We start from the raw sequence: 26691 nt of genomic DNA, 5'->3' as shown, positions 1-26691 counted from the left end.
GTGTTATATACGCCTTAATTTACGCAAATAAAGTTCGCTGATACTTAAACCAATGACAAATGCGACTTCCCTGATTTCCGAGGCTGAGCAGCCTCTGTTTACTTTACTTGGTCTCTGATGACAGCCAACACAACCGGATAAATGTTTCCGTTCTGGCACAAATTTTAATTACTTCCTGATGAACAGCGGAGAATCGTTCACAAACTATCGCGCAAAGGTTTTTAGTGACTCCACGTTCCGTGGGAAAATTGTGATAACCATGTTGTTGTTGTTGTTGGTGTTGTGGTCTTCAGTCCTGAGACTTCTTTGATGCAGCTCTCCAAGCTACTCTATCCTGTGCAAACTTCATCACCCAGTACTCACTGCAACCTACATCCTTTTGAATCTGCTTGGTGTATTCATCTCTTGGTCACCCTCTATGATTTTTACCCTCCACGCTGCCCTCCAATGCTAAATTTGGGATCCCTTGATGCCTCAGAACATGTCCTACCAACCGGTCCCTTCTTCTTGTCAAGTTGTGCCACAAACTCCTCTTCTTCCCAATTCTATTCAGTACCTCCTCATTAGTTACGTGATCTACCCACCTAATCTTCAGCATTCTTCTGTAGCACCACATTTCGAAAGCTTCTATTCTCTTCCTGTTTCACTTCCATGATTCACTTCCATACATGGCTGCACTCGATACAAGTACTTTCAGAAACGACTTCCTGACACTTAAATCTCCACTTGATGTTAACAAATTCCTCTTCTTCAGCAACGCATTCCTTGCAATTGCCAGTCTACATTTCATATCCTCCCTACTTCGAGCATCGTCAGTTTTTTTGCTCCCCAAATAGCGTCTCATTTCCTAATCTAATTCCCTCAGATCTGGGCAAATATTAACTCTATTTCGTAGCTGGAGGAGTAGAAGGTTCAAGTTTAACATCGTGTCGACAACGAGGCGGAGCACAGGCTCGGAATATGTAAAGATGGAGTAGGAAGTCGGCAGTGTCCTTTCAAAGGAACCATCCCGGCATTTGCACCAGACAATTTAGGAAAACCTGTACCTGAATGGCCACACGCAGATTTGAACTATTAATCTCCCGAATGCGAGTCCAATGTGCTAACCACTGCGTAACCTCGCTCGTTAATTTCGTAGTAGTTTCGAGGAACGGCTCTGAGGCTACAAGCAAACTGCGAGAAATCGTGCTCAGCTACCCAGCCGAGCTTGTCTCAAGCATTGCCAGTAACTCTCCAGTGGTGTGGCCAGTGAGCTGTCGTAATGTTTGCATCGGTATACTACATAGTTGGCGAGGTACAGAATTCAAAACCTTCAACGCTGCAGTCAGAAGCCTGTTATGAGATATCGGAATATACTGCTGCGAAATCTGGTTTTTCGAGCTCTTCCTCTCATTCAATTATTGTCAGAGTCTTATTGTCAGTAAAGGACCCTACAAATGTTCCGGTTTATCGACCGACCGATAAATTGTGCGTGCGTAGCTTGTTGCCCGACCGACCTACTAATTGTACGAGTGTTGCTTGTTGATCGAAAGACCGACCGAATTTTCGTTGCGGTCGGTTGGTTAGGTAAGACCAGCAAACAGTCGCACCCCTCCTCTCCATTCGACCTACAAATTGTGTAGTTTGCCGTGCAAACCGCGTGACAACAGTTCCTTTTCAGTCACCACGCGCGAGGTTCAATTAAGTCCAAATGTGGCTAACGTGACAGTGTGCGAGACAGACGAAATTTTTACTACAAAGTTTTCGAGTCTTCATGTATCTGTCGGACATGTCGTGCGAGAAGAATAGCAATACAGAGGTAAGCAACGAATCCGTAGCATTTTCATGTAGCAAACAGTGAAAAATTAAACGTAGACCCTGTTGTGAATAACTGTTAGTCGTCGGTCTGTTGGTTTTATTACCGATACTCTTCGGAAATGAAGCCTGATACCCTTAAATAGACAGACTGGATTTTCATTTTCGATACGTATCGAGAACATAAACTAAAAACCGAATTACGGACAGTCTATGAACTTTTCTTCATGAAATACGTCTGGTTGATCATTAGAAGTGTTACAAAAATGCTACCTATCGTCACTCCCTTCTGCTATGAACAGGAAAGTGAAGGACTTTTTATAAGTTCTAACAACTGTTAAGTGCTTCATGTTTTATGAATATGTTGCTGAATTTGTTACGTAATATGCGCCGTTGCCATTTTCAGTCTTCGTCTAATTTGTAATGAATTTCTCCAACTTACGAGGGGTATTATGAATGTTACACACAAACATAAATTCATAACGTTTACATGAATATAATTTCATTTTCGTTTCGCTTTTGCTTTATCACGAATATTTCCTCATGTCATTACGAGTCACTTTGCAGGTTTCTAGGATCATTTTAGATAATAATAGTCGGGATGAATTGCGGTGAATCTGAGTTGCTCGTAACTTCCGCCAGTGGCCAGAAATCGTGATGTAGCTATCGTTTGACGACGTTCACGCGCTTCGAAGAGCAGCTATCGTTTCACGACGTTCACGCGCTCCGAAGAACATTACTCATCCACTCTTAAATAATTCCAAAAATTTTCGGGTCCCAGCTCAGTAAGTAATACAGAGTAGGAGCACTTGATACATTCCATGGTCCATTCCATTACCCACGGCTTTGTCATAGCTTTTTCTGCTCTTGTTAATTCGAAAACAACCAAGCCAAATCCGAATTCTTTTCCTGTGGAATACTAAGCGGTACATCACAGAAAAGAACGTCACAACCAGAGCTAGGAGCCGGGCGGCGCTGAAGTTACTCAGTGTAGTCGGTCGGAAAGTGCGTCATGTAGACTGCCTTAAAATTTGTCGGTCGGTCGACAAAGTGTGTGTGGATATGTAACTAATCAACGTTACTGTTTTTCTATTCGAGAGCAACTGATTTAAGGAAATTCATTTGTAAAAATTCGCACATTGACACCTTCAGGAATGTAGGTAGTAGTAAAACGTAGCAGCGAAATTTGCTGCAATGTGTGCTAAGGACATGACACCTTTTAGAAGTGAGAGGGGTGTCTGATGAAGGTTTAAACCAAATAGGCCAAGAATAAATTTATATGGGTGCACATTATCGAGAAGTCAGCGTTTTAGACGTCATGTCAATTATATCTGCTGTAAGTAGACATATCAGAAAAGAGGCTTCTTGCAGTCCAAAACCGGATAAGACATTTTGTTATTAAGTAAGTTATTAATAAAAAATTGACTACGATAGTTGATATTCCGACTGATTCGTATAAAACGTGCATTGACACTTACGGCACATTACATAAACACAGATTGATCTAGTTTGAATAACGTTTTATTCATAGGCGAATTCCCGGCCGTTAAGCTCACGGAAGTAAATATTACGAGAAGACGCACAAGAGAGGGACTGATACGAAAATTTCGCCGGACATGTTGCATAGTTTTGTTTTTGTCTCCGACCAGGGTTCCAATACAACAGCAGCTTTGGAAATTCGCAAAAGCCTTCTGTATGGTGCTAACTGTATAAGTGCATTCAGCCACATTTACGATGTTAAATTATATGAAGTGGCTTCTGCTCATGCTTCGAGCCAAAGTTTCGCACGCGCTGCAACAGTTTGTTCACTATGCTAGGGTCCGTACACACACTGTGTAACGAATTTGTCGCTTTAGTGAAGGATAACAATTCCGCTTACAGATTGCAGGGCTATGATAATGAGCTTACAGGAAGAATTGTAGATTTACCGGAGGAGGTACATATGAATTAGAAGGCAAAAAGAACCTACGATCCAGTTAGTTTTTACTTGGTTTTACAAACTGCAGAAAATCTGCAGAGTCAAACATTGTGAGAAAGCTGAATTATTGCAGTTCCAAGTTCTGTTTCATCAAGATACGAGGAAAAACTAGATTCGTAATCAACTAGTGTAGCTGATGGAAATGGAAATGACGTGTGGCTAGGGCCTCCCGTGGGGGAGACCGTTCGCCTGGTGCAAGTCTTTAGAGTTGACTCCACTACGCGCGAATTGCGTGTCGATGCGGATGAAATAACACCCAGTCCCTGGGCCGAGAAAATCTCCGACCCAGCCAGTAATCGAACCGGGGCCGTTAGGTATGACATCCCGACGCACCGACCACTCAGCTAATAGGGGCGGACAGTGTAGCTGATTATTTGGCAGATACATATTTCTTAACAGGAACAAGGGATTAAAAATAAGGTGCTGACTTTTCAGTTCCAATCATAAAATTGCCACGTTAGTTTTGCTGTGTGTCCGTTATCCCAGTATGTTTGACAAATGAAAAATACGAACTTCTTGGCACTGTGTGACAAATGTGTGGAAGCAGTTCAGGTACAACATGTAACAATAAACTTAGTCGTTTTTGTGCAGTTAGTGTAGTGTCTTCCATAGCCAAACGAAGTTCTGGTGATAATTAAAGTACAGGTACTCATTCAGGCAGCAGTAGCCGACAGCGACACAAGCATTAACAGGAAAATAACCGATATTGTGACTTTTACGGGTTCCTAACCAGGTGCGAATTTTGTAATATCATCTCTGCTTTAATAGTTTAGTTTCTTGTGTTTCTGCGTGTTTAAATAATAGCCACAGTTCTCGCGTTTTCGTTTGAGTCGGAAAGTAAATCGATTTTGTGACATATTAAAAGTTCCTAATCGTGGGCAAATTATTTAGTTTCCTCTGAGTGCTTCAGTAGTTAGCTTTTTGAATCTCTGCGTGTTAGACACAGTTCCTGCGTTTTCGTCAGGGTCTACAGTAGAGTTGCGCTGCACGTGCCGATAGTCCGTGGAAAACTAAACTATGTAGGAAAAACGGTCTTTAGTGTGGACAATAACTGCCATTGTTGTGTGCGGATGCGAGCCGAGTTGGCGACGCTTCGCTCTCAGCTTCAGGCTGTGACAGCTTCGGTTACACAGCTTGAGGGTGCAGTGGACGGACACCACTGTTGTGGACTGGCCGTGGGGATTCAATTGACGTCCAGCGCGTCCGAATCCTCCGATCGGTCCTCACCGCTGGACAGCCCAGTTACAGCTGGCACTGATGATGATCCCTCACCTGTGATCGAGTGGGACGTCGCCCCACCATGTAGCAGGTGGCGAAAGAGGTCCCAGGCGGCCGATCGTAAGGCCTCCCCGGTTTGTCTGACAAACAGGTTCCAAGCGCTGTCTGTGGCTGACGCTGTCGCAGAGCCAGACGCTGTCACCTCTCCTGTTTCAACCTACAAATGCAGACAATTACAGAGGGTGGGATTATTGGGATTGATAGTTGGGAGCGCCAACGCTAGGCTTCTTATGGGATCCCTTAGGGACATGGCTGCCGAGAAGGGAAAGAAAACCAGTGTGCACTCAGTGTGCATACCGGGTGGAGTCATTCCAGATGTGGAACAGGTCCTCCTGGATGCCATGAAGAGCACAGGATGCAGCCAACTGCAGGTGGTGGCTCACGACGGTACCAATGATGTGTGTCACTTTGGATCAGAAGAGATTCTATCTGGTTTCAAGCGGCTAACAGAAGTGGTAAAGGCTGCCAGTCTTGCTTGCAAGATGAAAGCAGATCTGACCATTTACAGCATAGTTGACAGGACCGATTGCGGACCTCTCGAACAGAGCCGAGTGGAGGGTGTGAATCAGAGGCTCAGACGGTTCTGCGACCGTGTAGGCTGCAGATTCCTCGACTTGGGCCAAAGGGTGGTTGGGTTTCGGGTTCCGCTGGATAGGTCAGGTGTCCACTGTACGCACAAGGCGGCTACACGGGTAGCAGGGGCTGGGCGGGTTTTCAGGTCTCGGGAAAACACAAAACGGCTTCAGTCACAAAGGGTGCAGGCCGAACACAGGAAGAACGTGGAGTACATACAGGAACCATCGGTACAACAGTTGTAAATTGTCGTATCTGCGTTGGGAAAGTACTGGAGCTCCAAGCGCTAATAGAAAGCGCTGATGCTCAAATCGTTATAGGGACTGGAAGCTGGCAGAAGACAGATACAAGCTCGGCCGAAATTTTTGCGAAGAACCTAACGGTGTTCCGAAAGGATAGGCTAAACACGGTTGGCGGTGGCGGGTTCGTTGCTGTCAGACGTAGGTCAATTTGCAGCGAAATTGAAGTAGATCCCTCCTGTGAGTTAGTATGGGCAGAGATCACCGATGGCAACTGGAATAAAATAATTGGATCCTTTTGCCGACCTTCCAATTCAGGTGATACAGTTGCTGAAAGGTTCAAAGAAAACCTGAATTTGATTTCAAACATGTACTTCACTCATAAGATTATAGTTGGTGGTGACTTTAATTTACCCTCGATATGTCGGCAACAATACATGTTTAATTCCGGAGGAACGCGTAAAACATCATCCGAAATTGTGGTAAATGCATTCTCTGATAATTATTTCGAGCAGTTAGATCATGAGCCCACGGGAATAGTAAACGGTTGTGAGAACATACTTGACCTGTTACCAACAAATAATCCTGAGTTAATAATGAGTATCAAAACGAATCCACGGATTAGTGAACACTGGGTTGTCGTAGCGAGATTGAATGCTGTAAACCCAAATCCTCCAAAAATAAACGAAAAATATACCTATTCAGGAAACAGATAAAAATTCACTTGACGCCTTTGAGGGATAATCTCCACTCCTTCCAAATTAATAATACAAGTGTAGACCAGATGTGGCTTAGATTCAAAGTAATAGTATAGGCAGCAATTGAGAGATTTATACCAAATAAATTAACAAACGACGGAGCTGATCCTCCTTGGTGCACTGAACAGGTCAGAATACTGTTGCAGAAGCAACGAAACTAACATGACAGTTTTAAACAGACGCAAAATCCCCACGATTTGCGATCTTTTACAGAAGCTAGAAATATAGCGCGGACCTCAATACGAGATCCTTATATCAGTTTCCACAACGAAACTTCGTCTCGAAACATGGCAGAACATCCAAAGGGATTCTGGTTGTATGTGAAGTATGTTCGCGGCAAGAAACAACTGATGCCTCCTCTGCGCGATAGCAACGGAGATACTATCGAAGACAGTGCTACCAAAGTAGTTACAAAACACAGCCTTCCGAAATGCCTTCACAAAAGAAGACTAAGTAAATATTCCAGAATTCGAATCGAGAACAGTTGCCAACGTGAGTAACCTAGAAGTAAATATGCTCGGAGTAGTGAAGCAACTTAAATCAGACTGTATACCAATTACGTTCCTTTTGGAGTATGCTCATGCATTAGCTTCATACTTCTTACTCATATACAACAGTTCGGTCGACGAAAGATCCGTACCCAGAGACTGGAATGTTGCACAAGTGCCTCTGAGCTCTACCAAAGGACTTATTATCTGTGGTTATCAGTCCCCTAAAACTTAGAACTACTTAAGCCTAACACACCTAAGGGCATTACACACAGCCATGCGCGAGGCAGGATTCGAACCTGCGACCGTAGTAGTCCCGTGGTTCCGGACTGAAGCGCCTAGAACCGTTCGGCCTCTGGGGTTGGCAACGTTGCACAGGTCACTCCAATATTCAAGAAAGGTAGTAGGAGTAATCCACTAAATTACAGGCCCATATCGTTAATGTAGACATGCTGCACGATTTTAGAACATATATTGTGTTCGAATATTACGAACTACCTCAAAGAAAATGGTCTATCGACACAGTCAACATGGGTTAAGGAAATATCGTTCTTGTGAAACACAGCTAGCTCTTTATACGCATGAAGTGTTGAGTGCTACTGACAAGGGATTTCAGATCGATTCTGTATTTTTGGATTTCCAGAAGCCTTTTGACACTGTGACGTACAAGAGGCTTCTAGTGAAATCGCGTGCTTCTCTAGTGAAATCGCGTGCTTCTCTAGTGAAATGTAACAGACCTACTAAGGAGACTGCCTACACTACGCTTGCCCGTTATCTTTTAGAATACTGCTGCGCAATGTGGATCCTTACCAGATAGGACTAACGGAGTACATCGAAAAAGTTGAAAGAAAGGCAGCGCATTTCGTGTTATCGTGAAATATGGGAAAGAGTCTCACAGAAATGATACAGGATTCGGGCTAGACTTCATTAAAAGAAGACGTTTCTCGTTGCGACAGAATATTCTCACGAAATTCCATTCACCAACTTTCTCCTCCGGATGCGAAAACATTTTGTTGACACAGACCTACATAGGGGGAAATTATCAATACGATAAAATAAAGGAAATCAGAGCTCGTACGGAAAGATATAGGTGTTCGTTATTTTCTCACGCTATATCAGATTGGAAGAATACACAATTGTGAAGGTGGTACGATGAACTCTCTGCAAGGCACTTAAATGTGATTGGCAGAGTATCCATGTAGATGTATAGGTCCTGTGTGGGCCGTATAGTATGGCAGCGAATATTCTCATGAGATAATACGCAACCGTTTTACGCTGGAAAAAGTTAGTTCTAGAAATTGCCACCAGGTGCACTTCTGGTGCTATGAATGCAGGGTAGACGTATGGAAATGTTTCCTTAGGAAACGGATTATGAATAGGACTTCGTCGGCAAGGTCAAACAAGTGGAAAGGTGCATCTTCATTTTCTTACTAACCGCCGCCTATACTTTTTCAGTATGAGCACCAGAGTCATTGAGAAGATAATGCAATTTTCTCGTGATTTCAACACCGACCAATGACGCGGCAGCATGCTTCCCCGTCTCTGTATCATGACGAACACTACTTTAAGGGAACCAATCCTTGATTACGAATGTAGATAGATGACTATGCAGTAAATCTATTCACTGTCAGTTCTCGAACATATACACCAAAGTATACCAGACAGCGATCTACACATTTCTAGCACATTGCTCGTAGTGTGTAATTTAAGATCATTCCCTACGCAATGGTCACAGAGAATTCTCGCATTCTTAGGATAAAGTTAGAGATTGAAAGATCTCATTGTCTGCAGCACTGTCACTGAGTTAATATGCAGCTGTCCAGAAGTAGACCGCTACATTTCGCATCTCGTGAGGTAATAGAGCGAGCCGAATCCCTGAGCACTGTTCCGCACCAATCTTTTTTGCTGTACCCATCCAAGTGCACAAGATTTCTCCACATGCGCGCATGTCCAGGAGGTTAGCACCCCTTATCGGTGTATAGTAGTAGAGACGAAAGTGTTGTGTTGCAATAGCAGTCAAGAAGAACAAGAAACGTGTGGTTTTTACGCATGATTAAACTCCAGATGTACGGAGTTTGAATCATTTTATGTATATCAACTGCGCTCTCAATTGTAACGCATCGTACTAGTGTTTGGGGACAGTACTAAGAACGTATTGGTAAGAGATATCATAAACACATGCGATCCTAAGGCTACACTGTTCTGCACTTAACACTCTATAATGTTAGAGCGGTGCACATTTCTAAAAGTCGTGTGGAATGCAACACTGTTAATATTCCAATGTATGAAATATATTTCAAGCACATGACATACTTTCTTCTTGCAGGTTTCCCTACGATAAACTGAGGTAACAAACTTTAAAACGAAAAAGAACTACTTCCTTAAAACATTGATTCTTCGTGATACGTCCACTTATAAACCTGCAGAGGTGTATGGCGTCCACTGTTCACATCCGATCACGGTTCAGAAATTGTACTATTCTTGCATCACTCATATAAAATATTCTATAGTAACGGAGAACGCTTCTTACAAGGAAACAAACGCATATCAGCCGTGTTTGACGTGTGAAATTACACGTCTTGCCGTCACTAACTCCATAAATAGGACATCTGTAAAGCAGATGTATACATGAGGAATCAGTGCCTCACAAACACCTGTCGGTAACTTAGAATCACCGTATTTATGAAACTGAAGACTTTATTTTATTGTCAAGATCTGGTAGGTGAATGGAGTACGTTGCATATATCTTGGTTCGTCTAGAAGAAAGCACAGCGCGTTAGTTTCCGGAGCTTTGAAACAGAGGTTGCGATGTCTTTTCGTGAGGCAATCATACAGTATCTGATGCCACGTGATCTAGTCAGCCGATGTCAGCAGATATTCAGAGCGTAAGACACGTGTTATAGTCAGCCAATAGCAAGATCAGTGGTTACGTAGCGCGAACACACAGAGAAAAAGTTAACGGTTTATATTAATGCACATAGGATAGCTACAAGAAAAGCTGAGCTTTTACACGTAATATTTCTCTTTCTTGAGGTGTGTTGTACTTAAATATACATCACACAAACGTGCCAGTAAATTTAAAATTGAGATAAATGCCTGGGCTCGGAATTCTTGTAAGTGGCTGGCCCTCAAACTGCTCAATTTTAAACGCTCTGTGATTTAGAAATCCATACCACTCGCTCACACGTAACATAATTCATCTTGCGTAAAAAGAAATTTACTTTGAAAGTAACGCTTTTCGAACCACTGTTCGCAATACTATCTGGAGACTGTTAGAAATAGGTTCGATTTACCAGTTGCCACAGAGCGCCAGAAAAGAGGCATTACTGCGCGTGAGGAGCTGCAGTGGTGTAGGAAGCTCACATGTAAATATGTACAAAGCACTAAGAGAGCTTACATTACAATATAAAAGAAACAGGGCATAAGAGCATACTCTCAAGATCACCGGAATTTCGTAAACCCCACTAAACAGCATAATTCGGCTTGAAGTGCACATTGGTTTTTTCCAGATTGTCAATGAAGTAGGTCCCATCTGATATTAAGTTTTTGAGAGTGATTTTTGGGATGTAAATTTTCTTCAAGTATCAGTACTCCACGATCTCATTTTTGTTTCTTTATTATAGCATAATGCCATGCATGGCAGAAGATAACGTGGACTTGAAATTCAGCGAACAGTTGGAACTAACCAATACTGTACAATGAAACACTTCCGTTTCAAACAAAATGATTGCCTCAGGTGAAAGATTAATAAAGCCAAATTTCTTTAGCAAACTTGCAAAAATAACCTCATTGTTCTGCAAGGCGATTAAGTTCCGCGTTATTTGAGCGTACACAACTTTCGCACTAGTGCGCGCAACGCTAAGCACAACACCTCAGTCACAGCTCTCGTCCATCTCCGCAATATGAGATGGCACTGTCTTAGAGACGGACCAAATTCTGGTTCTGCTGATCCACGTATTAATATGTAACGCGCAACGTACGAGATTGCTGCTAACGGAGAACCTTTTCTCCTTTCTGATCATACTCGGCAGTGATACCTGAACGGGGGAGGTATTATAACGAGTGTACCGACCTTCGATTAGTCAGTCTGCACCAGTCTGAAATTTCACTATAGACAGGTACAGACAAATTCAGTCTGCGCCTAATAAGATAATCATATTCCTGTACATAGCCATGAAGAGAAATGTATACACTCTTCAAGTATCAGAGATATGTGAGAATAAGATTCATGTACCAAGACCAAAGGAACTTCAGATTGTCAATTGTAAACAGCATCCAGAATCAAGTTATGTAATGACTATGATTTTTATTATTTTAATAAATGTGTGCGAAAATTAATCAGGTTCTGTTTAAAGCTGGTCACCGTCAATCTGCTACTCTAGCCTTGCAAGTGGCGTTCCTATCGTCTGACCTAATGGCAGAAGACAAACACGCTGCGTTAAGACCACGAGACATATTGCTGACACTCGCCTACTTCGTTAGAGCGACAAGTCAACTAATCTGATAATGTGTGTACCGAAGGTCTTACAGTACGCACACCACGAAACTAAAATCAGAAAACAAGTTAAAAAACATATTTTTGCCCTCCGTAATTATGTGCATGGAACTTGATAGAAATAAGTTTTGTTTTCATTTGACGTGGGAGCTGTAAACGAAGAAAGCAGCGAAATCACTTAACTTAATCACGGGTCACGTGGAGACTAATCCCCTCCACACAACAACTCAGACGACTCTGCGTATGAGCAAATCTGGCAGCTAGGGCGCGCAAGAAAAATTTTTTTCGGTAGCATCTGGCTGCTTGCTGCTAATGCATATACAGTTGACACACCCACTTCAACTAGCGGCAAGCGGAGAAGTTACTGCTCAAACGCGGGTCAACTGCGCATGGGCATCAGCCCGCTGGCGACTGGTCAAGCGAACCTAATGTGAACAGTTGCGACGTCATGGTCATAGCAAGCAGTTTATTGTTTACGGAGAATTACATGGTCCTCGCCCTACGGCCTTTGGCATAGTTTTGCTATTTGCAGACGCTTGTGAATGCACAGTGTTTTGTTGTTGTAAATTGCCTTTTCCTTTGCCATTAAAGATTTATTTTTTTCTCGCGTTTATATTTTATTGCTGCAGTATCATTATCCAGTAGCAGGATATAGTAACATCTTTTGCTAGAGACTCAATTCTTACCAGTCAAAATTACAAAAATTTAACTGAAAGCTGAAACAATGAAAAATTCGTTTTTCAGACAAGTTGTGCATATTATTATTATCATCATCATCATCATCATCATCTATTCTTTCTGAGACGTTATGTCAGGTTAAAAATGGAAAGTGACGCGGACCTTGCTCAAGCGTGACTTCTTTTTTAACTGTATGGCATATGTTACATTGCATTTAGAAACTTTCAGGTAATTGAACAACTATCAATAATAACAGATTTCTGTAGCTGTATAGATACGTTTGGATGTAGATGTATTGCGTTGATGCACTGGTGCATATTGTGTGGTATGATTCCTGTAGTTAATAGTATAATTGGTATGATGTCAACTTTATCCTGATGCCACATTTCCTTGACTTCCTCAGCCACTTAGATGTATTTTTTAATTTTTTCTCCTGTTTTCTTCTGTATATTTGTTGTATTGGGTATGGATATTTTGATTAGTTGTGTTAATTTCTTCTTTTTATTGATGAGTATGATGTCAAGTTTGTTATGTGGTGGTGTTTTATGTTGTAATGGCTCTGTCCCAGTATAATTTGTATTCATCATTCTCCAGTACATTTTGTGGTGCATACTGCTATGTGGGAATGTGTTGTTTTACTAGTTTATGTAGTATGACCAGTTGTTTATTATTACTTTTTCTACATTGTCATGTCTTCTAGTGTATTCTTTATTTGCTAGTATTGTACATCCGCTTGTGATGTGATCTACTGTTTCTATATGTTGTTTGCAAAGTCTGCATTTATCTGTTGGGGTATTGGGATCTTTAATAATACGCTTGCTGTAATATCTTGTGTTTATTGTTTGATCCTGTATTGCAATCATAAATCCTTCCATATCACTGTATATACACTCCTGGAAATGGAAAAAAGAACACATTGACACCGGTGTCTCAGACCCACCATACTTGCTCCGGACAGTGCGAGAGGGCTGTACAACCAATGATCACACGCACGGCACAGCGGACACACCAGGAACCGCGGTGTTGGCAGTCGAATGGCGATAGCTGCGCAGCATTTGTGCACCGCCGCCGTCAGTGTGAGCCAGTTTGCCGTGGCATAGGGAGCAGCATCGCAGTCTTTAACACTGGTAGCATGCCGCGACATCGTGGACGTGAACCGTATGTGCAGTTGACGGACTTTGAGCGAGGGCGTATAGTGGGCATGCGGGAGGCCGGGTGGACGTACCGCCGAATTGCTCAACACGTGGGGCGTGAGGTCTCCACAGTACATCGATGTTGTCGCCAGTGGTCGGCGGAAGGTGCACGTGCCCGTCGACCTGGGACCGGACCGCAGCGACGCACGGATGCACGCCAAGACCGTAGGATCCTACGCAGTGCCGTAGGGGACCGCACCGCCACTTCCCAGCAAATTGTGGACACTGTTGCTCCTGGGGTATCGGCGAGGACTATTCGCAACCGTCTCCATGAAGCTGGGCTACGGTCCCGCACACCGTGAGGCCGTCTTCCGCTCACGCCCCAACATCGTGCAGCCCGCCTCCAGTGGTGTCGCGACAGGCGTGAATGGAGGGACGAATGGAGACGTGTCGTCTTCAGCGATGAGAGTCGCTTCTGCCTTGGTGCCAATGATGGTCGTATGCGTGTTTGGCGCCGTGCAGGTGAGCGCCACAATCAGGACTGCATACGACCGAGGCACACAGGGCCAACACCCGGCATCATGGTGTGGGGAGCGATCTCCTAAACTGGCCGTACACCTCTGGTGATCGTCGAGGGGACACTGAATAGTGCACGGTACATCCAAACCGTCATCGAACCCATCTTTCTACCATTCCTAGACCGGCAAGGGAACTTGCTGTTCCAACAGGACAATGCACGTCCGCATGTATCCCGTGCCACCCAACGTGCTCTAGAAGGTGTAAGTCAACTACCCTGGCCAGCAAGATCTCCCGATCTGTCCCCCATTAAGGATGTTTGGGACTGGATGAAGCGTCGTCTCACGCGGTCTGCACGTCCAGCACGAACGCTGGTCCAACTAAGGCGCCAGGTGGAAATGGGATGGCAAGCCATTCCACAGGACTACATCCAGCATCTCTACGATCGTCTCCATGGGAGAATAGCAGCCTGCATTGCTGCGAAAGGTGGATATACACTGTACTAGTGCTGACATTGTGCATGCTCTGTTGCCTGTGTCTATGTACCTGTCGCTCTGTCAGTGTGATGATGTGATGTATCTGACTCCAGGAATGTGTCAATAAAGTTGCCCGTTCCTGGGACAATGAATTCACGGTGTTCTTATTTCAATTTCCAGGAGTGTAGATGTTCAAATAGGAGCTATCGTATTGCATGAAGAATTTGATGCAGCACTGAAAGACTAAAGTCGAAACAAGGCCTTGGGAGTAGACAACATTCCATTACAACTACTGATAGCCTTTAGTGGACTACCCATGACAAAACTGTACCGTCTCGTAAGCAAGATGTATGAGACAGGCGAAATACCGTCACACTTAAAGAAGAACATAATTATTCCAATCCCAAAGAAAGATTTTGTTGACAGATGTGAAAGTTACCGATCGACCAGTTTAATAAGTCCTGGTTGCAAAATACTAACACATATTCTTTACAGATTAATGCTAAAATTGGTAGAAGACGACATTGAGGAAGATCAGCGTGGATTCCGTAGAACTGTTGGAACACGTGAGGCAATACAGACCCAACTACTTATCTTAAGGAAAGACAAAGCAATGTTTCTAGCATTTGTAGACTAAGAGAAAGTTTTCGACAATGTTGACTGGAGTACTCTCTTTCAAATTCTGCAGGCAACAGGGGTCAACAATAGGGAGCGAAACCCTATTTACAATTCGTACAGAAACCAGATGGCAGTCACAAAAGTCCAAGCTCCTGAAAGTGAAGCAATGGTTGAGAACGGAGTGAGGCGGGGTTGTAGCCTATACCCAATGTTATTCAGTCTGTATATTGACAAAGCAAAAAAGCAACCAAAAAAATTTTTTGTAGGAAATAAAATCCATGGAGAAGAAATAAATACTTTGAAGTTTGCTGACAACATTGTAATTCTGTCACAGCAAAGGACGTGGAAGACAGCTGAATGGAATGTAGAGCGTCTTGAAAGGAGGATACAAGATGAACATCAAAAAAAGCAAAACCAGGATGAGCCTTGCTGCCCCAGGCTTATGCATTGTTTTAAAACTTGGCTGTTACTCTGCGTTTGGTTCCCCGCGGTTATTGCGGTTATGCAGTGTTTCTTCCTCTTTCTAGCATGGCAACAGCGGTGTGTATCGATATTTGCATCGTATACCATCTTAGTTCTGGTGTTTATAGTTCCGACTTGATGGCGTACAGCCAGTGAGTCGGTTGGAGCGGAACAGCTAGCAAGTCTCTGAACGGTGCAGTCGACCGGGACCACTGGCGGTCTCTATGCTGTGTCTGAGCATGTGGGGGCTGTTCAGAGTGCTTAGAGGTTCGGGGCTCACCGACCCAGGACATGAAAGTTGAGTGGTGATATAATTACCGATGCCACGTCTTTTCACCTTGTCCCCTCGCTTGGTGGTTCGCTGTTGGCGATATTCCTGGGAGCAACAGCGAGTGTTGGGGTTCGTGAAGGTTTAGCTTCCGTGTGGTGGAATTAACAAAATCTTACATTAGTTGGCCTTAACTACTGTTTCAGGTTAAAGCCTAGAGCCTTCTGTCTTAAAAAAATAAAACAAATATTTATAGCAGTAGTATTTAATGCTTGGGCCTTCAGCTGTTTTAGTATTAAAGTCGTTTCCTGTCGATAGTCAAGCTTAGAAGTTGCGCTGTAATGTTTGGACAACTAAATAAAGTGTTATGTTAGGAGTGTAACTGACAGCCACCTTCCACAATTCCTACTACTTGTCCTGTTCTGCGGGTTCAGCAGGGCGTTTCACTGGTAGCAGATCGTGGTTACGCTTGTGCTTGCCATTCTAGTTGCTGTCAGTTTCACTCTTTTTTTCTGTTTGTATTTTATGGCACCGTACTGCTCCCTGTGTGGCTTGTTTCAGGTGCGTGTGTCCGGGGATCAGTCTCCCCAGGAAAGACCACATTGTCTATGAGTTGGCAATAAGGCGCCAACAGATTGAGGGAAGTGTTCCGGAACTGGTGGTCCATTTGCGGACTGCCGTGCTGCCGCCGGTTGACGTCACGTCGGCGGTGGGCGGTGAGACAGGAGCGGCGATGAAATATCTGTATGAGGCTGTTACGGGCCTTGAGGACACTATTTGTCTACTAGAGGGAACCCAACCTAGTGACATTCAGCTGGATCGGGTGCGAGCACAGTTGATGCATTTAACTAATCGGGTAGCCGATGTAATTGTTAAATTTGGGGACCATCACAAGAAAATTTGACCCTTGAATTGGGGAACCAGGTAAGGTATTACACTTTAAGCTCACGTGTTTGGTGTTGGATGGGAGGAAGTTTGGAGATGGTGTGCTATCAGCGAGAGCATCAGTCAGCCCGACGATGGCACTGTTCCATTTTCTGTTAATTTAGGTACTGTGTTCGCCAAGTTGCCTAATCATCTGGCCTATTTCTTTCGGGATATTACTGAATTGCTTGTAGAGCGACTTGATCGTGTGAAGTTGTGGTTGTTGGTCCGTCTAGACCAACACGCGCCCGCCTTTCGCATTCCGCACCAAGTAATTTTGTCATTGTTTTACCCGCTAGCTAGAGGCGAGTTGCAGAATCTCCTCTCACGTGCCATGGGGGAATAGCTTTCCTCGCCGCAAATAAGGTAGCTCGTAATTAGCCAAAGGTTAACCACCGGGGTTCGAAAACAACTCGAGTGTCGTTATATTTGGGAAGTGCAGCAGGGTGAGGAGCTTATTGATTTTCCTGAACAATAATTAGTCTCTATCGTTATTAATGCAGATACGTCGCATTTTGTTATCCATAAGCAGCCTGAAGCATGGGGAGAGCTCTGTGATGGCGTTAGAGCAGCATCTGCTATACCTCTTCAGAACCACGTACGTCAGGAGAACAAGGAGGGTGACGTAGGCGCCGATCTGTATCCATTTAAGTTATCAAAAGGTGACCCCAGTGTTTCAGGTGCACCAGTACAGCTCATTTGCTACTATCTTGTGTTCATCCTCATGCTCCTAGAGCAAGTAGATGACGCCAGGTTCGTCCTCAAACTCGGGTTCGTACCTTCAGGCCTTAGTGTACCCGGGTTGTCGCTCCCTCATCACACCTTTGACCTTACGTTTCTTCTCTGGTAGGTGGCGAGCCCGTCTGTGCTCTCTTGGATTCTGGCAGTTCCTTTTCATTATCAAGTTTTGAGTGGTTTTTGGAATTAGGGCATCTTAGGAAACTTGGTTCGGTCGCTTCGTCAGTGCAGAGATGTTGAGTGGACAATGGCCGGGCGTTACCTCTGGAGGGATGGGTCTGGGGAGTATATCCGTCACCGATGTTTCCTGGCCTATATCTTCAGCCTTGGTTAAAGAACTGTTAACCTAATATTAAGGTGTGATTTCATCCATAAATCCGGGTTGATCTTGGATTATTCCGGATACAGCTTGTCCTTTGTTTTCTCCTAGCGAGAAGTTTGGTCTTGGAGAAAGCGCTAAATCTAGGGTACGGCAGATTGCCAGGATCTTCGCCGTGGAGTTTGCAGCTAATGAATTTGATTTGGCCCATCTCTTGCCCAATCAGGTCTCTCAGTTGAGCCAGCTGTTGCGCGGTTTTCCCCAACTCCTTAGTGATAACCTCGGTGTCACTAGCGTTCTCGAATATCATATGTCTCCTCGATGATATTCCAATTAGGCAATCTCCATATCGCCTCTCACCCCAGAAGGTAAAGATACTCAGGGCTAAGATCTCTCAGAAACTCATGATTAGGTCCTCTGCCTTGGCTTATGCTTCTCCAATATTTTTGGTACCTAAAGACCAGGGGCGCGATTACAGACCTGTGACCGACTACTGCCATTGGTTGCACTTGAATCAGTACCTCTACCGGATCTGCACAATTCTTTTACTTTGCCGGCGCTAACTGGTTTACGTCCTTGATTTGAATCAGGCCTATCATCAAATTCCTTTGGCTGAGAAATGTAAACATGTTACTGACTCTTGTACTGCTTGGAACTTTGTCGAATATGATTTCCTTTTGGACTAGCTACCGGAGCGGTGGAGCTTACTCGTTTGTTGGATAATATCCTTGGTGACTTGAAGTTAGTGCGTGTCTGTAATTATTTGGATGGCTTGGTTATCTACAGTCGTTCTTTTGAGGATCATTTGGATCATATCAGTTCAATTCTCTTAAGGTAACAGGGAGCCAGTCTGTTAAGCCTAGTAAAATCACGCTTGCTAAGCAGGTGACTTTTCTAGGTCATATAGTGTCGGGTCAGAGTATTTGCATTGACCAAGAGCAAACGAAAATCCTGCGGGTATTGCCTCCTCCTACTGATAAGTGGGAATTGCTAAATTTATAGGCATGGCAAATTACTTTAGCGCTTCGTTCCTAATTTTGCTCAGTTGGCGGCGCCCTTAAATCAGTTACGCCGGAAGTGTGTGCGTTTTGAATGGGGTCCCACCCAGGAGGCTGCCTTTGAGCACATCAACACAGTGACAGTTCATCCGCCAATTCTTGGTGTAGCCGATTTCAATAAAAAGTATTGTGCAGAGTGAGGCTTGTAATGCGGGGATTTCTGCTGTTCGCCTCCAGGAGTTTGAGGGGCAGAGACAGCCATTAGCTTACCCGTCTCGTCGGTTAACTGATGCCGAAGTTAAGTACTCTGTCTACGAGTGCGATTCCTTGGTTGTTTTATTTGCCTTACAGAAGACCCGTTTCTACCCTGAACATCGGGTTTTCCAGTTGGAAACCGACACTCAACAGTTCAGCTGGGTATTGGCTAAGCCACGTAAAACTGGCCATATTGCCAGGTGGACAGTACGTATTTCAGCATTTCCGTTTGAAGTCAAGCATGTGAAGGGCTCTGAAAATGTCCTTGCGGATGTTCTCAGCCAGATGTTTTCCGAAGCTACGATTAGTGAGACAAGGGAGCAAGTGGAACTTGACAATCTTAATTGCATGGTGTTGGGTGAAAGTCCCCTTTTCTTCGAAGACGTTGCTCAGCATCAGGATCAGGACCCTGTTTGGGCCAGTTTTAAGCAACGTGTGTTGGCAGGAGAGCTGTCGGACGAGTATGAGGTCAAGAGGGGTATTCCTTGCAGGGAGGTCGGCAATGCTAAGCAGTATAATGTCTGTTTGCCTGTAACCTTGGTATGTCCGGTCTTTCGTTATTTTCATGATTCGATGGTGGGTGGCCGTTTAGGGACTTCAGTCTCCCAAAAAATCACGGAGCATTTACCTTGGCCCTCCATGGACCAGGATGTGAGACAAATGGCATCCTAATGCTGCTTGTGTAATTTAGCTAAACCCAGCAATGCTCTTCAACAAGGTTGGTTCAGTTCTGAACGAGTGTTCTCTACCATGCACAAGCTCAATATAGATTGTGGTCTTTACCTCGTACTAAAAGAGGTCATCGATATGTACTAGTTATTATCGATGCATTCTCTAGATTTACTTGGCTCCTTCCGAGACGTAACGTTACTGCTACGAACACCATTAATCAATTAACTAGTATCTTCAGTGTTTTTGGGCCACCCAAGCAGTTAGTTGGCGATAACGCTCCAGCCTTTCTTTCAGGTCCTTTCAAGGCATTCTGTTTTCAGAGCTGTGTCAAGCATGCCACCACCACCACATGTTATTCCCAGGGGTCCTTTGCGGAGAGAGTTAATCGGAATCTTGAGTCCTTTGATTATTTATCAGAAAACCCCCAGTAAATGGGACTAGAGTCTTCCCTGACTTGGTTTTGCCTTTAATACCCCCAGTCATCAAGCCTTGCTAGATATGCCTGTATCCTTCATCTTTTCCTACCCAGTTAATTCCCCTCTTTCGAAGCTGTGGGGGAATTCAAGATCTTATTCCAGTCGACGATAATCGGCATGTTATCAAAGAAGTCTGGAACTGGGCCAGGCTTAATATACTCAGAGCTCATAATAAGCAAGTGGGACGTTATAATCGTAATCGGGAAACCTTTAAGGGCAGGCCGTGGGACTAGGTTTATGTCCGCAATTTCCAAGGGAGGCAGGTGCGTGCTGGGAACCGCAGTAATTTTACTCCTCGTGTTTATCGGCTGTACAACATCATGCGTGTATTAGTCCCAGTAAATCTGTTTGCCAAAGAGAACAGCTCAGGTAAGTAATATCGGGTTCCCCTTAGTCAGGTTAAGTTCAAGTAGCTCAGTGTTTGGTTTACCTCCTCCCTGGGTTAGGGTTGTGGGGGGTGTTTGAGCCGTGCTACCATGGCTTATGCGTTGTCTTGAAACTTGGCTGTTACTCTGCGTTTGGTTTCCCGAGGTTATTGAGGTTATGCCATAGTTCTTCCTCTTTTTACACCTACCGTATACCATCTTTGGTCTGGTGATAATAGTTCCAGCTTGGTGGCGTGCAGCCAGTCAGTCGGTTGGAGTGGATCAACAAGCAAGTTTCTGGACGGTGCAGTTGGCCTGGCCCGTTGGTGGTCTCTGTGCAGTGTCGGAGCATGTGGGGGCTGTTCAGAGTGCTACGAGGTTCGTGGTTCACCTACCCATCACATGAAGTTCAGTGGTGATTTAGTTACGGAAGCCACGTCTGTTCACCTTGTCCCCTCGCTTGGTGGTCCGCTGTTGGAGGTATTCCTGGGAACAACAGCGAGTGCTAGAGTTGGTTAAGGTTTAGCTTCCGTGTGGTGGAAATAACTATATTTGTCGGTTTGAAATTACAGTGTACTAGCAGAATTTTATGCCTTGTGGCTGTTAGTGTTCCGGTCGCTGACGTAAATTGAGGCAGTGTGCTTTCCTCACCTGTTGTTGCTGTCCAACATGGTGTGTAGTTTTTCACAGCTTAATGTATTTTTGGTTGTGGGCGGCTATGTCTGTAACGTTTTGGCTTTGGAATTATCTTATACTGGTCAGTGGTTAGCAAGTCGTCTTGTAGCTGGGTCTCTGACTGTCTATTGGTTGTTGCCGGCGGATCAAGTATAGTTGGGCTGACTTCTTGTCCCGACTAAGCGAACGTTAAGATTTCAAGGGCAGACCAAGCCCCCTAGAAATTTCTGAGCGCCATTGTCCTGTACTGCCTTTGTTGTGTGTTTTTAATATCTTAATTTGTATGCTTTTAGTTGTGTTCCCAATATCAAAGACCTTCATCCGTTTTAAAAGTACGTTTTTATAAATTGGGCAAGTCTTAAATTTCCTGAACATAAAGCTCAGGCAATTTGCCTGTTGAAAGGTTAACGTAGTTATGTTTTAAAATTATCGGCCTTCAGCCGCTTGTTAAAAAATTAATCTGCCTAGTCAAATCTTACATTAGTTGGCCTTAAATACTATTTCAGGTTAAAGCCTAGAGCCTTCTGTCTTAAAAAAATAAAACAAATATTTATAGCAGTTCTATTTAATTTATGGGCCTTCAGCCGTTTCAGAAATAAAGTCGTTTTCTGTCGTCAGTCAAGCTTAGAAGTTGCGCTGTAACGTTTGGACGACTAAATATAGTGTTATGCTTGGAGTGTAACTGACAGCCGCTCATTCTGGGCCCCCTTCCACAATTCCTACTACTTGTCCAGTCCTGTGGATTCAACAGGGCGTTTCAGAGGCTAATGGAATGTAATCGAATTACATCAGGTGATGCTGAGGAATTTGATTAGGCAATAAGAAACTTAAGGACTGATAACAACTGCTGCTTAAGATTTGGACACAGCTTCGAAGCAGCTGAAGTAAGTTTTGTTTCTTGGACTAACGACATAGTGGCGTCTAAAGCTATGAACTGTAAATATGTCTTCAAAAGTACAATAGTTAATCAAAAATAATTAGATAAATCACTACTTTGTCGTTTCATGGTGCACATTTTAAATATTCATTCACATATCACGTAACTGACTCTTGGTGCAAGCACAGCCACTTTGGGTATGATATACTAGCAAGCACGGAGAAATAAAAAAGCGTTAGCTATGTTGAATATCAGAAGTCTGGTTAATATCTTACGAAAAATTTCTCGTGTGTGTCTGTGTGTGTGTGTACGAAAAATTTCTCGTGTGTGTCTGTCTGTGTCTGTGTGTGTGTACGAAAAATTTCTCGTGTGTGTGTGTGTGTGTGTGTGTGTGTGTGTGTGTGTGTGTGTGTGTGTGTCTGGATGCTCGTGTTTGATTCGCGCACGTCGTGGACAACTTATGTACCCACTTTTTGCTCTGACGTCTTAAACATCAGGCCATTTAGCGTTGGAACTAGGTACATGACCGAACTTGAAGAAAATAGAAAAATCTTGCTTATATAACTCCATTGGTAAAACCAAAAGAGGGTTACTAAATATTTAAGTAATTCTGGTGTTGTATTGTTTCACGTTCTGTGAGAACAAATTACTTGCACATCATCTATTTGATTGTCACCGTACATAGCAGCTCCTAAGAAAAAGAGATCAGGCGAATATGTGAAACCTAACTCTTTTTCAGGGCTGCATAGCGCGTAACAAATGTTTTGTCTCTGATGCTGCCCTTAATTTGTTTCATAGAAACGATGCTGATGAGCTGAGAAGCCGAAGTGCAGCCCTCGGGATATGGTGCGATCCCTGGCGCGAGCAACAGGCATTTGTTTGTATCAAGCAACCAGCTGGTGTGGCGGAGGAGCTGCAACAGAACAGATGCCAGGACTCGCCGACCGTATGATGTGCGCTCCTTACCAGTGAAATAAGAGCTGTAGCAAATGAAATTTACAAGTGGAAGAATGTTGAGGTGTGTCGAAAGTTCAAGAACTTTACTGCAATTTGTGAACGGTTGAGCCAAAAACACCTTGGACTTGTAAACAATCAGTACAATAATTTAGATACCACAAAGCAAAACAATTACATATGAAATTGTTTCATGTAACTGTTCCTTTGGATAAAATTGTAAATATTCAGCAAAACTGTTTAAGTTAAACAAATTAAACTGGATGGGAATTTCGTCCCTCGCTGCGGGTATTTTTTTATTTTTGGCGGGGGGCTTCCTGTCGGCTGCGCCTAAGTGGGGAGAACTTTAATCAAAGTGTAATACCACGTAGACACAACTATTCAGTTGCGACTCATAAACTCAAATGTAAATATTGTAAAAAGGTGTCACCCAATCCAGGAGCAAACAAAACATTGTAATAATGACAGGTAATTTATCGATCAGCGCCCTAATAACTAAAAGTTTATTACATGACTAAAGCAAATGAGAATGCTTCCGAAAATATTTTTTATTAGAAAATCAAAGCTAATAATTCAAAGAAAAGAGTTAATTTATATTGTGAAATATTTCAACGAAAACTTGTGTACTAGTTAGATTGCCAATGGAGTAGGCCTCGACCTGATATTAAGCTTTTCAGAGTGGTTTTCGGGATGTGATTTTCTTGGAGTACCGGTACTGTATTCTCATGTTTGGTTCTTTATTATGGCATCATGCCATACGTGCTAGAAGACGAAAACATGCACTTGAAATGCAGCGAGCATTTAAAACCAGCCAATAGTGTGGAGTTAAGCACTTAGTTTAAAATACATTGACTGCCTCAGGGGGAAAGATTAGTAAAAGACAAATTACTTTAGCAGACGGACAAAAATAATTTCATTGTTCTGCAAGGTGATTAATGCTTGACTGTCAGAAAGTTGGAAATAAAAATCTGAAACTAATAACATATATTAGACTTCCGCAATTATGTGAATGTATTTTAATTCACGAGAGAGCAGTAAACGAAGAGGAAACAGCAAAATCACTAAATGTAAACACGAGTCACGTGGAGACTACACACTTCCCCACTATAGTTCAGACTGGTCTGCGCATCAGCTCAGGATCTACGATATTTCCGCACTTTGGCAATACTACATAGTGGAGCCCTCCTACATCGAGTGTTTGAGATAGGACGACAAAAATTTTAAAAATTACATTAAAAAAAATGTTCATATCTAGCGCCCATCTTTCTGATGAGTCTGATATATAAAACATATGTGCTCGATATGTGGTCTTAAGTGTGCCAAAGTGCAGTGTCTCGCATCTTCACACAGCATTCTTCTGTCGCACGTCACTGTATATCGCTCTGTGAAATTGAAACGCGTATATCTTGTAATGGATGCCATCAAAGTATATTAGGACAGTGGAAATTAAAATGTCCGGTGATGCCTCTCCTGCTCCCAGTCGGCCGGTTTGACACCCTGCGCCTCAAAAAAACACTCGCAATTAATAGTTGATGGGATTATTTGCAATCGAGATACCTAGAGCTCAGAAAATTTACACTCTTTATTGACCATTAGGCAATAACGTTTGCTCTAGCTTGACATAAGACTGAGTATAGGGTACGTGTAACCAGTAAAGAGAAGACACAAGCACGACAGTACACTTTTCTTCAATCCTTAGCGCCTAGCATTTTTTCTCTCCGATCTTGTTACGGCCTTACATGGTGTGCTTTCCTTTCTGCGAAAGAATGTTACCTCAACAAAGTTTGTCAAACGTTTTGCTACATGAAAAATAGAAATGTAGGTGTGTAACACTGCAAAAGCTGTTAATACATATAGTACCAAAGAACGGTGTGGTTTTCGAACAGATTACGTGTATTTTGTCTCTCTGCTGGATAAAACAAAATAGGCTTTCCAATGTTGCAGTAATTGCAACACATATCAAATAAACCAGTCTGTTATTGGCACGAATGGTCATTTTTATAACAATGCAAGATACAATTCTGGTCTGTTAGTCCTACTACAAGCAAAAAGCTTAGTTAGCGTCACACTTCATTCAAACGCTCCAGTTTCTCTAGCATGACATCGAAACGTAGTATACGAAATTTTTATATAAATTTGAAATTGTCGTATTCTTCCATAATTTGTGTGATGCCCCTGTTTCTTCTCCTTTCTCATTCTAACAATCAATCTTGTCATCACTAATTCCGGGACTATTCCTTCCACTGTCAAAACTTATTCGCCGGTTAATTTCTCTAACCCTGTCAGAACATCCTGTTTAGTAATAGCCCGATTATCCTCCGGTTTGGCGTTTTTACATGTTCGTACATCGCGTCCTCTGCGCTACTTCCAGACCAGAACTTCTTACTGAGAACTGTGCAACTGGCCCTAACCAGTGTAGTGATCTGACCAAACATTTTCTGTCAGTTTCATTTTCTAGGATACACCGAGGAGATAATACGTAATCTGTCTTAGCTGTTACTCCTGATACTCGTTCATTTCCACTCTGGTAGTCTGAATCTATGGATTTCGCTATTACTTAAAACAACGCTGGTCATTTGCAAACATAATCTACGACATAATCAGGCCGCGATTCGCATTCACCCGTTCGGCTTTAATCCGCTCAGCTCGTATTGCCCTGTCTTCTTTTGCCTGCAGGAAAGTTTGTTTTTAGATACGACGAGGATTCCCCTGACATACACATCACGTACACTATGCACACATTCAAAAATCAACTTATGATTTGTTCAGAAATCAGCTTAGAATGTGTTCAAAAACCAACAGGGATACGTTTCAAAATCATGAGAGTAATCCATAGACCAACGTGTGCTGGATGCTAGGCGCTTAGTGCTGTTCGTTCGTTGCCGCGCGTCCGCCAAACACACGGTGATCTTCACACGTTCCAGCTTCAGTAGCTTCATTAGTGAGTTGAATGCCTCTAAGAACTGCGGAATTTCAGGACGTCATTCAAACAAAGCTAAATTTCTGCTGTCCTTAAGAGCACTGCATTACCTGGTACGTGTACAAACTCTGACAGTCAGGATTCTAACAGTGGTGCTGAAAGAGTTAAAATAGATAGTGAATGTAAAAAAGAAAATGGTAATGATGGTGCTAATGCAGGGAAGGGACTGAATCTCCGGTGCCTGAAAACTGTGACACGTCTCAAGGTAGGAATGGGAGTAACGGTACTCTTGAGATAATAGTAGGAAATTGTGTTGCCTAATCACGTTTTCAAATCTGGCAAAAGACGAAGCCGAGGCTGTCTGTAAATAACAAACTTAGTAATATGCACAGTGTGTTCACAAGGTCGTGAAGTTCAGGTGGAAAGCAGTGAACGTGTGCGAATCGATAACGCTTTTTTAGCTGGTGTTTCTGCTAATAACGCCAAAAAACTATATGATAAAATCGGGGATCATGCAAAGTGAAAATCACACGTGAAGTGCGTAGAAATCAAGAGTATAAAAGAAAAGTGCAGAAAAATGCGTGAGTGAAAGTGAAAAGTTGTGGGGGAAGCAGCATCAAGAAAAAGTAATCGCAACTGCTTTGTCGTTCAGGTCTGCATATGTAATAGCTAACCAGAAATTATTATTCAAATCGTATCCTGCAGTAACCGAACTGCAAAAGCTTAATGGTTAATCAGTTGGTAATATGCTTCATTCTGACCAT

The 26691-nt window shown here is 43.3% G+C and overlaps 1 long non-coding RNA gene across 1 annotated transcript; it reads left to right on the top strand.

The window, feature by feature from the left end:
* Positions 1-1624: 1624 nt before the first annotated feature.
* Positions 1625-23288, top strand: LOC126301109 (uncharacterized). The gene is made up of 3 exons (XR_007552922.1): positions 1625-1798; positions 16316-16678; positions 22852-23288. It is a non-coding gene; the product is annotated as an uncharacterized LOC126301109 (long non-coding RNA).
* Positions 23289-26691: the final 3403 nt, after the last annotated feature.

This window comes from Schistocerca gregaria, unplaced genomic scaffold, assembly GCF_023897955.1.
Source record: "Schistocerca gregaria isolate iqSchGreg1 unplaced genomic scaffold, iqSchGreg1.2 ptg000008l, whole genome shotgun sequence".
Lineage (NCBI taxonomy): Eukaryota > Metazoa > Arthropoda > Insecta > Orthoptera > Acrididae > Schistocerca > Schistocerca gregaria.
Note: the sequence above shows the minus strand (reverse complement) of the source record. Positions and strands in the feature narration are given on the sequence as shown.